A 14,971-nucleotide genomic window follows, 5' to 3' on the forward strand; every position below is an offset into this window, starting at 1 on the left:
CTTTCAAAGCTTGCATGGTACACTCTGGTACCTTGATAGCCAGTCCTTAGGGAAGAGTCATTAAGGTTAGTGTGACATAAGTGATCTCTGGGCCCTTTGTCTTCAGTACACAGTGTCTTCAGCAGCAGAAACCCAACTTCACCTCTGGAGACAACCAAAAGCAATAATAATAGTCTGTATGTTTATCCATAAGACAATTTATAAAAAAGGTATTCTCATGTCCAGTGTTGCTACTTTTTTTAATCGTCATAAGAAGTATTCTCAACTAGGAGAGAAAATTTTCATCGAAACACCCTATGTATATATGTATGTATGTATGTATGTATGTATGCATGCATGCATGTATGTATATATGTATGTGTGTATGTATATCATGTATATGCATCGTGTATCCCAGTGCTGCTCATCTCCCTGTCCACTCATATCTGCTTGTTACTCTTGCAACCTTCCCCCAAAATAAAAACTACACACATAACCGAACAATCAAAACAATGAAGCCTAGAAAAACATCTCATCGTGGAAGCTACTATTTGTCTTAGTATGTATCACAATAAATCCCTCTCTCCACACATCTTCACTTGCAAATGTTCAGTGCAATGAGTCGTTGGTGTGGTTTGAAGTCTATGGTTTCTGTGAATCATCAATATTGGATCCTCACCGGGACTCCACCTGGTTATCTTGATGTTACCCTGTGTCATGGATATTCTGCAGCTTTGAATCAGTAAGACCGGCCCTTTCAAGCATCCCAAATATTCATGTCCAGGTGTGTGAGTTCAGAGCCCTGGATGAGGGCCTGGGTAATAGCTGAGTTAGGCAGCATGCCATCATTCTTCTATCTGTACCTCCAGGACAATCTCCAGGGGTTGAGGACATCAACCTGGACCCATAGTTGCACTCAGTCTCTCACATGGCAGGCAGATCAGTTACAGGGTAGGTCACTTCCTCCAACCCCTGCTCCCACCCCGGCCTCCACCAAGGCCAGTTCCACTAGTTTTGAACAATACAACTGCACTTGATCCCAGGGCCAGCTCTCTTAATTGCCACAGATTGTGAGGGCCCAAAGGTGGGATGGGCATCACCCCTGTACTCATGCCTCCTTAGAGCAGCTGAGGGATGGGGATATGTATATTTATATGCATCTCTTTTGCATCGTAGGATTTTAAATTGATAGATAGTATTATTCCTTATGCCATTTCCCAAATATTCTTACTGTTATTTTACTGTCCTTGTGCTGTTATTTATCTCCCTCTCCCCTTCAAATTAGAGCCCAGTCTTCCATTCTCTTAGTCAAATCACTTGTAATTTGCTTGTTGCTTCTGTGCTTCTCTCTACCAACCCCCAACCCAAGCAACTTTTCCATTTTACTCTTCTGCTTTCATGCAGTTGCTCCAGGATCTGTATCTAGGAGCCTCAAATAAGAGAAAATATGTAATGCTTGTCTTCCTAGGTCTGGGTTACCTTACGCAATATGATTTTATTTAGTTCCATCATTTTTTGAGCCAAGTTCATTATTTTATTTTCCTTACAAGTGAATAGTATTCCATAGTGTATATATACCATATTTTCATTATTCATTTGTCAGTTGAAAGACTTTTGTGTTGTTTCAATTCCCTAGCTATTGTGAATATAGTAGCAATGAACATGGCTCAGCAAGTATTTGTTGGGGAGGATATTGAGTCCTTTGGGCATATGCCAAAGAATGGTATAGCTGAACCATTTAGTAGATTTATTTTTATCTTTTTGAAAATTCTTCATACTGATTTTCATAGTGGCTGCACCAATTTGCAATTCCACCAAAAGCAAATGAATGTTCTCTTTTCCTCACACCAGCTCCAGCACTGGCTGTTCATTATTTTGTAGATCTTTCCCACTCTAATTGAGGTAAGATGGAATCTCATTTTTTTTTAGACTTTCTTTTTCATAATTTCTAGGTATGCTGAATATTTTTTATGTATTTTGTGCCATTTCATTTCTTGTTTAAGAACATTTTTTTAGGTTCTAGGCCCATTTTTGAATAAATATTTCTCCTTCTCCTCCTCCTCCTCCTCTTCCACTTCCTCCTCTTCCTTCTCCTCCTCCTTTTCAATTCTTTGTATATCCTCTTTCAGATGTATAGCTGCCAAACATTCCTTCCCTTTTTGTGAGCTTCCTCTTTACCCATCTTTTCCCTCTAGATTTATAGAAACATTTTAGTTTATAATCCCCACTTGTCAATTATTAGATTTAATTATTGGTCTAATGGAGTCTATTACAGAAAGTGCTTTCCTACAATTGTATCATGTAGGATACCACATGTGTTACATTTTAGAAATTTTAGATTTCCTGATTAGGTGTTTGTAACTATTTTGGAGTTAGGTTTTGCAAATAGTGATAGCTATGGTCTAATTTTATTCTTCTTTTGTTCACGTACATCCACCTTTCTTAGCACCATTTATGAAGGATGCTTTCTTTCCTCCAAGTTATATTTCTGGAACCTTTTTGAAAGATTAAGTGGTTGAACTTATATTTAACTTCAGGTCTTCAACTTTGTTGCCCTGGCTTAGATGTCTGTTTTAGTGCTTGTTCCATATTGTATATCTTCCATCAGAGATAGTAGTTCTTCCATTCTTCCAGCATGGATCTTTTTGATCAGGATTGTTTGGCTATCCAAGGCATTTTGTTGTTGTTGTGGCTGTTGTTGTGGTTGTTGTTGTGGTTGTTGTTGTGGTTGTTGTTGTGGTTGTTGTGGTTGTTGTTTCGTTGTTTCTGCTGCTGTTCCATATGAATTTTATAGTAGATTTTTTGTTTCTATTTTTGTGATGAATGAGATAGGGAAGGGATATTCATAGGAATCACATAATATTTGTAAACAACTTCTTGTAAAATTGCCATTTCCCCTAATATTAACTCTAACAGTCCATATGCATACAATCAGATGTCATTCCATTTTCTGCTGTTGTTCTCAATCTTCAGGAGTTTGAAGTTTTCATTGTAGACTTTCTTCACTTCCGGTCTTAAGTTTCTTTCTAGATATTTCATTTTCTTTCAGGCTGTTTTGAATAGGAATGTATTCATGATCTCTGTCTTGGTATGCTTGGTGTCATGCATAAAAGCTGTTTATTTTGTGCTCCTCTAGTTCACCTAGGATAATGGCGACAGCCGAAGTACTGAACATCGGGAAGAAACTCTATGAGGGTAAAACAAAAGAAGTCTATGAATTGATAGATAATCCTGGAAAAGTCCTCCTGCAGTCTAAGGACCAGATTACAGCAGGAAATGCAGCCAGAAAGAACCACCTGGAAGGCAAAGCTTCAATCTCCAATAAGATCACCAGCTGCATATTTCAGTTGTTACAGGAAGCTGGTATAAAAACTGCCTTCACCAAGAAAGTTGGGGAGACTGCTTTCATTGCACCTCAGTGTGAAATGATTCCAATTGAATGGGTCTGCCGAAGAATAGCGACTGGCTCTTTTCTCATGAGGAACCCTGGTGTGAAGGAGGGGTATAAGTTTTATCCACCGAAAGTAGAGATGTTCTTCAAGGACGATGCCAATAATGACCCACAGTGGTCTGAGGAGCAACTCATCGCTGCAAAGTTTAGCTTTGCTGGACTTCTTATAGGGAAGACTGAAGTGGACATCATGAGTCATGCCACACAAGCTATTTTTGAAATTCTGGAGAAATCCTGGCTGCCCCAGAACTGTACGCTGGTTGATACGAAGATTGAATTTGGCGTTGATGTAACCACCAAAGAAATTGTTCTTGCCTATGTCATTGATAATGATTCCTGGAGACTGTGGCCGTCAGGAGATCAGAGCCAGCAGAAGGACAAACAGTGTTACCGTGATCTCAAAGAAGTAACTTCAGAAGGACTTCAGATGGTGAAGAAAAACTTTGAGTGGGTTGCAGACCGAGTGGAGTTGCTTCTCAAGTCAGACAGTCAGTGCAGGGTGGTAGTGCTGATGGGTTCAACCTCTGACCTTGCTCACTGTGAAAAAATTAAGAAGGCTTGTGGAAACTTTGGGATTCCGTGTGAACTTAGAGTAACATCCGCGCATAAAGGACCAGATGAAACTTTGAGAATTAAAGCAGAATATGAAGGTGATGGCGTTCCTACTGTATTTGTCGCAGTGGCAGGCAGAAGCAATGGTCTAGGCCCAGTGATGTCTGGTAACACTGCATATCCAGTTATCAGCTGTCCCCCAGTCACACCAGACTGGGGTGCTCAGGATGTGTGGTCATCTCTTCGACTGCCCAGTGGTCTTGGCTGTTCAACTATACTTTCTCCAGAAGGATCAGCCCAGTTTGCTGCTCAGATATTTGGGTTAAACAACCATTTGGTGTGGGCCAAACTTCGAGCGAGCATATTGAACACATGGATATCCTTAAAGCAGGCTGATAAGAAAATCAGAGAATGCAATTTGTAAAAAAAAAGCAATTTAATTTTTAGGAGAATAGTTACTTATTCCTAGTTTGGATTTAAAGAAATATCAAGCAAAATGATTTCATATAAGAGAAAACCATTCAGTTTACTAATTGAACAAATGGTCCACAGTGTTCCTGAGTCAGCACATTGTCAGTGCATATTATTAATATTTTCTAGCCTTACATAGTGATAGGTCCCTGTGACCTTAGCACACCAGAGGCTGAGGCCGCAGGATCACTTAAGTTCAAGGCTACCCTGAACTGTGTACTGAGACTCTGCTTCCCTGGGAAGGAATCTTTATAGCTAGTACATCCCATCCTCTGTGTAGTCACTGTTGGTTAGTATGTCATCATGGAACTGGAGCGATGTGTTTGCAGGTCAAGAACCAGTAGGGCTCTCTTGTAGACAGCCTGAGCTTGGTTTCCAGCATGTATGTAGACGGCCTCACAGTAAATAACCTTTAGTCAGGGGCCCTGACCCATGGCTTCCTTATGCACCCACTCTCAAATACTATCGCATCCCCCCACCCAACACACAGAATTTTAAAAAATAAAGTTTTTAAAAGAGAAAAAAAAACAAAACAAAAAAAGCTGTTTATTTGTTAATTTAGTACCTGTAGGCCTGGTTGGTGGGTTTTGCTTTATTGATATATTATAGATATTAATCTCTGCTATATGTATTATTAGCAAAGTCTTTCTCCCATTCTATAGGTTGTGACTTCACACATCTTAATTTCAAAAGGTCTCATTTATCATTTGCTATCCTTATTTGTGTGATGTATAGCTAGAGGGCTCGGAATACCTTCATTAGAAACAGAAACCTGAGGGGTTTCATAGTTATTTGTAGCTTTTTGTGTGTATGGGTCTGTCTGTCTGTCTATCTGTCTGTCTGTCTGTCTGTCTGTCTGCCTGTTTTTGAGTTTCTTTCTGTCTGCTTCTCTGTCTCTCTTTCTCTCTTTCTCTCTTTGTGTGTATGTGTGTATTTGTGTTTGTGCATATCAGTGATTTAGAAGATGCTAAAATATAATCTGAAATGGTAAAGTTTTACTCTAGAAAAGATAAAACGTCCTACCACAAAGATTTTTAAATGGAATGTTAAAAAGAAGTAATCACATTCATTGAAGGATTATTAATGAGTATACTTGAGAAGACATGTAGATTGTCGAACAAATGATATCAATATTTAAATGAAATATTCTCTTTTCCCTCTTTCTTTAATATTCTCATTTTGATAGAATTTAGAAGTTTCACCAGAAGCAATTATAAGTTGATATTTTGTTCATTAAAACTATCATTCTTTATTTCTCTTGAACCTTATAACTTACTATGAGTTGATGCTTTATTGTAAAAGTAGAACTTTGATTTTAGATTTTTTCCCATGTCTAAGTACATTTGTTTGATACTTATTATTATTTCCTAGTATTTTATGGATGCTCAGTTCTTCCAACAAACAACAACTTATGAAGTAGGAATTTTAAACTTATATTCTGAAAAAGTATTTTCTGTATATCAAGTATGTGACATTTACAGAACTTTTACATAAAGTTTGTGAATGAAATGGTTTGTGATTTAGCAGTAGATCTTGAAGAATAATTGTGTTTAACTATTTTGTATGTTATTAAGATTACTTTTCATTCATAAGTTGATGAATATAATTGAAAATAGATAAACCTTAAAAATAAATTAAAGCCATAAATTATTCTATCTTCCATTGTGGATTTTCTTTTGAGACTTGAAAAACGATTACTCAACTTATGTACATCACTGATGACACACAAAGAAACAATTTCTCCCACATTTTGTTTTAAAAATCAGAACATTTATGGAAGTTACTCACAGGAGTGAGGGTTAAGGGATGCTTACAGAAACACGATTAACCAGTGCAGACCCTTGTCAAGAAAACATTCCACAACAGGGGTGGTAACTACACAGACTGTAGCCTTGTTCAGTCACAAACAGAAGAAAATAAGATAACTGAGCTGCTTTGGCCAAGGCTCAGTAAATTCAGGATCACAGAGAGCAATGAGAAAGGATACTAGCTTTTGAGCCAGAGACAGTGCTTGGTAATCATTTTTTCTGAATGGGAGTATTTCATTCTTGGAGGAGGAGACATCTCAGTACTCTAAGGAAAATTATAAAACACAGTATAATCATGAAACAGAAGTTTCAGGAACCCAAGGAAGGTACAAGATCCACAAGGTCCTCTTACTTGGAATGTCAATCTTACAGATTCACAACTTCATCTTCATTGCATAAAGTTTTAAGTTTATCCTTTCTTCATCCTGACAATTACATAGAAACATCTCTTTGAAAGATGATCACATTTGATACAGTGTAGTATACAGACTTGTTTCCTACTCATAAAATAAATAGAGTAAGATATGCATGAATTTTACTTTTAGCCAAAGGAAGATTTAATTCATGGATTAATTGGTCTACATTTTTTTATTGTGAAGAATTCTTGGATTATAAATTCATAAGTATACAGAATACAGATAGCATGGAGAAAGCGCTACCAAATCAGCACAAAGACTCAATAAGAACAGCTATGAAAGAAAGGAGTGTATTTTGATGAATGTATCATTTAGCATTTAGAAAATATTGTGGGACTAATAAGTGTAGCCTGGAGAAAAGCAATTAAGACTACCTGATCCCTTTAGTGTGTATTTGGATGATAGTAATACCAGGTTGGAGACATCAAATCCCTCAGACTACTGAGTTTCCCATTGTTGTATTAAAGGAGACAATTTGGCAGATGGACACAAGTACTTGTACAGGGTAATATGGTATCACACTGAAGAATTGCCCAGGGATGAGCAGAAGAGTCATCACAGATGTGATAAACTGATGAAAACAAGACAAGATAATATAAACCTAAGGTTTTTTTTTCAAGTGTTTAAATGGGTCAAGTTAGTTGCAAGTTTCTTCATTTGTTTTGGTTTTCCATCTGGGATATATTGCTGATAATGCTCTACTGGCTTCATGTATTATTAACTAATTAATTAGCTCCTACACTGAAAAGCTTCGAAATTAAACCTGACTATTTAAAAGAGCTAAATTTGCAGTTTAAAAGGATAACCCTCTCAGAGCCACTCTTGCATTGGCCTTCATTTTACTGTAATTATAACTTTGACATATTTAAATTTGAAGGAGCTTGTGTAACAAACGCTGCTGTGAGAAAAATAAACATACATTTTAATATGTCCTATGGGGGAAGATATTTTAAAATGAATAGACTGTAAGTCCTGATATTTAAAAACCGGTCAGGTGGGAAGAAGAGAATTCATACATTAATTATAAAGCATATTGGTAGGTATGTTTGCTATACATATTAAATGTAAGTGGACAAAAGAAATAGAACAAATGTTAATTTATACATACTTACAGGGTCAATTACAAGCAAAGACATGAAAATATTGTATACATTGTGTTTATGGGCTTGTTTCTTTGCTATTATTTCCTTAATACATTGTTTTAAGCATAGATGTATATATACATGCACATCTATTGTCTCAAAGTCCTTGTAAAAATGTATGCCTCAGCTCTCTGTCTCCTGTTCTGGCTGGATTAAAAATGAGAAATTCTTTTGTCTCTACTCATGAGAGTTTAGAACACTATAGCCAAGAACTTAATGATCACATACAGTTATGACATTTAAAACAAAAGCAATGAATTCCTATTTTTGACTTACGGGAAATATTTTATTCAAAAAGCCTAAAGTTTGTACAAACTATCTTCATAATTAACAAAATAACCACAAGTCACATTAACAAAACCGCAGTAATGCAGTGAGGCAAAACTGTGATTCCAAGTTCCCTAGGGGGCATCCTCCAAACTTCACCAAATCACCGTAATTAAGAGACAATTGAAAGCTCAAATGCTCACTGGATATGTTTTGATTTGCAAACCTTACTGAATCAATTATCAAACTGAACATAGGAAGCACATTTAGAGAAGCCATGTGAGCATAACTCTTCCAAATTTCTGTTTAAAATGTTGAAACTTGTGTTACTAAAAGGAGAAGTCATGTATTAAATGTAACAGCCTTGTGCCTTTATTTTACAGTTAAATGTGTCATTTAAAACGTGTCCTTTTTCTTGCTTATCAATTTATGGGCACATTAAATAAATAATTCCTTTTGATCTGTCATTTCTTTATAACTCATATGATTGACTTCCAGACTAAAAGCTCTATCATTTCTATATCCACAGTGCTAAATTATGTAACATATGTAGCATTCAAACATTAATCTATTCATTAATACCCACAGAAAAAGTTTATTAAGCATCGATTATTGACATATCCTTGTACAGCTTGGGTACCAAGAAATGAAGGAAATTAAGACAGAACAGACACATGAGCAGAAAATCTGGGATTCGGTATACTGAGTTATTTAATACAGATTCTTCAGCACCCTGGAAGTTTATTATGTACAGTTTAATAGCAAGGAAACATTGTTGCATACAACTAAATAAGAAGAAAGGATCATTACATACAGCTAAATATGTAGTTGAACAAGGAGTTAGGCTTGGCTAATCTCAGTAGGAGCAGCATCAATAGAGGAACAGTTTCCAGGCTGTAAACATCTGAGGGATGGGGAGCTATACTATACATTTTCTGTGTACACTGTCAACATTCATATTAGGATCAGGGGAAGGCTCCCCTCTGAACCTCAAACAGGGAAGGCTTTGTGACCCCCATAGTATGGAGATACTGGTTCCTGACATGTTATTACCCATGTCAAAACCACATTCTTTTAGAATATTTCGTGCTGCGCCAAAATTGTATGCTATATATAATCCTGAATCACTGGGACATGATGCTCAATGGTGAAAAATCGTTGTCCTCAAAATAGTTAATGCTCAATTTAAGAAAAAGGCAAACATTGATTATAAACTTTGAAAAATTCTCCCTGCAACTGAGAAAAGAACACTAAATTCAAATACAAGGTTATGGAAAGCTAGCATTGAATTTTAGGAAGTAGTAGGTATTTTTTATGATGAAGTGAAGGTAGGGTCTTCTAAATACATGAGCAGCTTGAATAAGGAGATTTATGAATGAGTCACATTCTGTGTAGAGCAGTGACATTTCAATGTTGTCTTGAATGCTACATGGAATTAGAAGGATTTTTTGAAAAAACCTAATCATGTGATCCAGTTTGAAAGTTTAGAAAGTGTCTCTTGAATCAGCTTGGAGAATTAAATAAGTTAAGTCTTTGTTGAAAGCAGAGGAGAGGCTTCCTGGGAATCGAACCGGGAAAACTGACATAATTGGTTGAAATATTTGAATTCAGATATTGAAAATACAAGAGAGAAAAGAGACATGAAAGATTGCAAAGGAACCAATACACAGATGACAGGGATGTAGGCTTAAAGGTACTTAAGTACTGATTCAGACATATGTATTTTGAGTTGTGCACATAACTTCTGAAAACCAAAAAATTGTTGTCATTTTAAATGAATTTTGTCTCAGAGAAAAGATAGGCAAATATTAAACGCATATATCTAGGAAGACAGTGTATACTTAGGAGAATATGTGCATTGAATAGGTGACTACCTTATCATAGACCTTTCAAGAACAGGTCGAAAGTATGGTTACAAGTTTCCACAGAGGAGCATTTAATTTAACAGGATGCTTAGTAACTAGCAAAGCCCCTAAAGAAGTAACTTCCTAAGTCTTACCCAAGACAGCCTAAACTATCACCCTTTCTGCTTTCAGTGATAATCGCCAGCAAGATTTCTAACAGGAGGGGATGTTAGAAATAAGGATTGACTTTGAAAATTCTATAAGTGGTTCCTAATGGTTTGAGCTACTGATCTTTTCCAAACTTATATTAATAGCTATTGATTATGATGCTGGGGATAAAATCTGTGCTTCTAACATGCTGGGCACACATCCAACTTTTGAGTAATATCCCCAACAAACTCACTCACTTTGCTTCCTTTCTGTTTCTTTATTTCCTTTCCTTTCTTCTTCCTTCATTTTTTTCCTCAAAATCTCCCCCCTCCCCTCCCCCTCCCCCTTTCCCTCTCCCTCTCTCTCTCTCTGTCTCTCTCTCTATCTCTATCTGTGTATGTGTTTGTATGTGTTTGTGTTTGCGTTTCTATGTCTGTGTGTATGTGTGTGTTTGCTTCTGTTCCTCTGTTTCTGTATTCATTTCTTTTTCTTTCTGTTGGTTTGTGCCTCTGTATCTGTCTGTCTGTCTGTTAATCTATCTGTCTGTCTATATCTTTGCCCTTCTATCCCCATCTCAGTTGCTTGAGCTGTCCTGGAATTCCTGTGCTCAAAAGATCTTTCTGCTCTAGCAATCCAAGTCACTAGGGTCATAAGCATATGATGTTGGGTCTAGCTTATGTTACAATTTGATAATTTAAAGATATTGGGGATGAGTCCTTTAATATTGATTAAGACATGGAAATCCTTCTCTACTAGTGTCTTAAATGGCTTAATAACAGAGTTTTTTGGGGATAAACTTGCCTTGATTGTTTCATCCTTCTCCCATGTGATAGTGATGCTACTCTCCAGAGGAAACCATGCTCAAGGTACCACTTGAAGGAAATGCCAAAGTCCTTCCTAAACACCAAGTTGACAGATTGGTAATATTGTCCTATGTCACAGCACTGTAAATCAACACATTTTTTTGCTTTACAAATTATCAATCTTAACAATGTGTTGTAACAAGCTCAAAATAGACTAATACAGCTCATAAAATGGCCCATAAAATACCTTATATAGAAAACTTACATGAGAAAAATATTCCCAACATATATCAATTAGTTTGCTAGCAATATTCTTATACATATGCTAGAATAATCCTAAAACTGAAAACCAATTTATATCACATATAATTTGATACCAGATAGACTGATTGCTTATGTAATAGAAATGAACAAAATATATTTCATGCAAAATAACTTGTTGAAATAAATCTCATGCTGCACTTTGCATAAGCTAATTTTCTGACTTTTATGTCCTACAAAGAAGTCTGAATTTTGGAAGAATATTGAATCTCAAGCTCCTTCTGATCTCTGATTGGTCCCTTATGTTTCCAGAATGCTTATGTAATATCCTCCACATGCATAATTTTGATTTCTATAGCCTTGTCTCTCCAAACCACTAACTTATGAATCTTAACTAATCATTTTTTCATTTTTAAGCTACAGTGAATGGCAAATATTTACAAACCTGGAAAAATTACAAAGTTGGCAAGAATACGTATTTTACTAAAATTATTAGAATATTACTTTTATTATGATTCTCAGTACTCTGCTAGTTAAATGCTAGATTATTTACTTTAAAATATTCTTTGATAGAGCTATCTAAACACATCTCATCTAAACCTGGAGTTTTGACACTTTTTGGAGAAACTGTTGGAGATCTTCTGTGAGAAATTATAAAGCTGCTCATGGAGAGAATAGACAAGCAAACAAGACAAATCTTATAAAAAGCCAATCTTGTGTTTGACAAGTCCTTAAATGTGCTACAGTAAAGTGTTCCACTTTTTTGTAATAAATAAAGGCAACTGTCATTAATATGAGGAGGAAGCAACTGGAAACTTCATGATTCTGCTGTCAATCTTTACATGGAAAAACATACTTACATAGATATGTATGTATGTATGCATGTATGTATGTATAAGCTCAGGCTTGGACTCTCTTATAACCCATCCCTGAAACAGCAAGACAAGAAGGCAGAGCCACTGTGAACCCTCAACAGGACATGGTTTTATAAGAAATGGAAGTAAATGAGGTGGGGGCAGATCTATCCTTGCAAGTATCAAACCAAATGACTAGTGTAAGCCCACAGGTGGGTGTTTCAAAGTAAGACAGTATACAATCACAAATAGTCTAAAAGAACAACTAAAACAACCAGATCAGTCTTTGATTAACTGTTGCTAGGAAGTAGCTAGGGAGTAACTCTGGGATATGGACCAAAACAAGCCGTAGGGTCTTTCCTGGAGGTGGATGTAGCTTGTGTTCAGCTATAGGTCAAGTTTTCAGGCCCGTCCCAAGATCCAGTAAGTTTGACCTTTCCAGACAAGGTAGAAAGAGCATAAGATCCAGAGGAGAAGGAAGTCAGCTGTATTGTGCCTCCTAGTTAGGAAAGGGAAGCTACATCAGCAAGATTGGAACAATTCCAAGAGAAGTTAATATCATAGTTGATGGAGGAAATCTCAGGGGTCATCACCCCTAGATAAAGACTTACAAGCAATTAACAGCTGTTGAGATAGGGAGAATTCATCTTCCCTAGAGATGAGTACCTCATTGGTTTCCCAATATTGATTAGTCAAACCTGAAAAGCTATACAGGCAGTCAACACATTAAACTGATACTTAGGTATATGTAACAACTGTGATTAAAGACAAGGAGGCTGTAAATTTGGGGGGCAGTGTCAAGTGTGGGAGAGGGAGTAAAGGGAGAAATTATATAACTATATTTTAATTTTTTAAAAAAGAAGAAAAGCATCCTTTTTTCAATATAGGCAATTGGGTGCATTGTTTGTTCTTTTTCCTTCCAGCCCTATGTTTCCAGAAATGAGACTCGGGCTCAAAATATATTTACAAATACCTTGGCCATATGGCTCTTCTCTGAGTAGATCATAATTTAAAATAACTCATTTATTTTAATCTACATTCTGCCATGTGTTCATGTGTTCAGGTACCATGCATCAGCTTTGTCATATCTTCCTGGGTGAATCTTCTGCCTGGCACTCTTGCAGAATCCTCTCTGCCTCCTGGATGTTCCACATTCACGTTCTATTCTACACTTTCCTATAGGCCATAGGGTTTTTAAATTGAAAGGTGGTGCATTTATACAATATACAAGATATTCTTTCTACAGTGAATTTTGACAATTTATTATAATTTTTCCTACAAAATAACAAATGGGATAAATGATATATTTATAAAGAAACTATACATAAAACATAATTTATAATATATATATACATAATATTTAAAATATATAAAGTGTAATGTATACTTATAATATTTAGTATAATATAAATATGAAATATATGAAATGTAAAATATAAAACATAAGATATATAATATAAAATATAAAATATATAAAATATAATATAAAATATAAGATATATGTTTAATATATATCCTTCATGGAACATTTACAATTGAGTTTTAACCAAGTTAGAGAGCAAACTGGTCAAGCTAAGTTGAGATAATATAACTGACAGTGCCTGCCACAGAGTTCATTCTCTACGAGGTCCTGGGTCTAGTTACACGCCATTGAGAACAGCAGAAGTTGGAAGTGTGCTGAAGGAGATCACATGAAGACTTATCTTCAGACCACATGGGGAATGCAGGACTGAGGATGGCTGGTTCATAGCTTCAGATGCTGGGTAGAGCCGAAGCGTAAGAAACAAAGCTTTGAATGGATCAACAGCTCAGAGGGATGATGAGCTTTATATCTTTCTTCTGTTTTCCTTCTAATTTTCATGTAAATCTTATTTCTCACTTTTGATGCTAGGTCTCTAGTTTCTCTGTTGCTTTGTAGGTGAGTCCAGTGCCAGGAAATGAGGTATCTGACTCTCTTCAGTGTTCTTCCACATCCCCAGAGGCCTCTGGTTGTTCAGTTTTCTCTAGCAACATGCTTGTGCCTCTCAGCTGTGAAAACCTGCTTGTGTGTCTAAACTAGTGACTAAAGTAGTTTTTTCAAAAGTATTGGCAATTTTAAAACAAAACAAAACTCTCACAATGGAAACCGTATTTGCTTTCCCTTCTATGATGTCAGTTTCTGGAAACAAAAGCAACATCCAAGCTCTTCTAGAAGCAGAAGTATGCAAATTTCTGCAAATCTAAGCTTTTCACGTGTCTTAAAAATCATTCTCAAAAAACTTTTCAGATTCCATTTTAACTAGAAGTCTGTAGCAGGAGAGGTCCTTTATTCAGTAAATATTCACAGAAAATACAAAAACTTAGGTCTTCATGGTCCCCACTGTGTGCTTGATGCTAAGGCAAAAGGCAAAGACTATGAGATAGGCATGCTAATAGTATATTCGCCTTTGACTAAGTGAAAGTTGTTGAACTTGTGTACATTCTGAGGGTTTGAGACAAACAAAAGGACACAAGCTTTAGGAATAAGTTTGTCAAAGAAGAAAAACTAACAAAGCATCATATAACATTTGCTACAATCACAAATGATCATTTCAAAGGAACTTTCAATCACATTTATATCCTAGGTATTAGCTATGTTATTTCAATTAACAATATCACTTATGCCTGCTATTTAATTTAGGAAAAAATAACAGTATTTCTGAGAGTCATAGACATATAGTTTAACTATATAAAATCATCCAGTTTTTCATGTATCAACATCATTAAGATTTTCTAGAAATGATCATGATTTAAAAAAATATAACAAAACCCTAAATCAAGACCTGGAAACTGAGGGAATTCTTGTTTTACCATGATCTGGGTTTGCCAAGTTATGCAACTGAAGGAAATACAGGCATCCATAAATTCTAAGAGCCCTGACTGTGCAACTTTATCAACCATGGTACTGACTCACAACCACTTGATAAAATTAAATAAATATACCATGAACCAGCT

At 36.0% G+C, this 14,971-nt stretch overlaps 1 pseudogene; it reads left to right on the forward strand.

The window, feature by feature from the left end:
- The first annotated feature begins 3,128 nt into the window (after window positions 1-3,128).
- LOC114632572 lies at window positions 3,129-4,413 on the forward strand (annotated as a pseudogene).
- Window positions 4,414-14,971: the final 10,558 nt, after the last annotated feature.

Source organism: Grammomys surdaster, unplaced genomic scaffold, assembly GCF_004785775.1.
Source record: "Grammomys surdaster isolate TR1022 unplaced genomic scaffold, NIH_TR_1.0 97, whole genome shotgun sequence".
Taxonomy (NCBI): Eukaryota; Metazoa; Chordata; class Mammalia; order Rodentia; family Muridae; genus Grammomys; species Grammomys surdaster.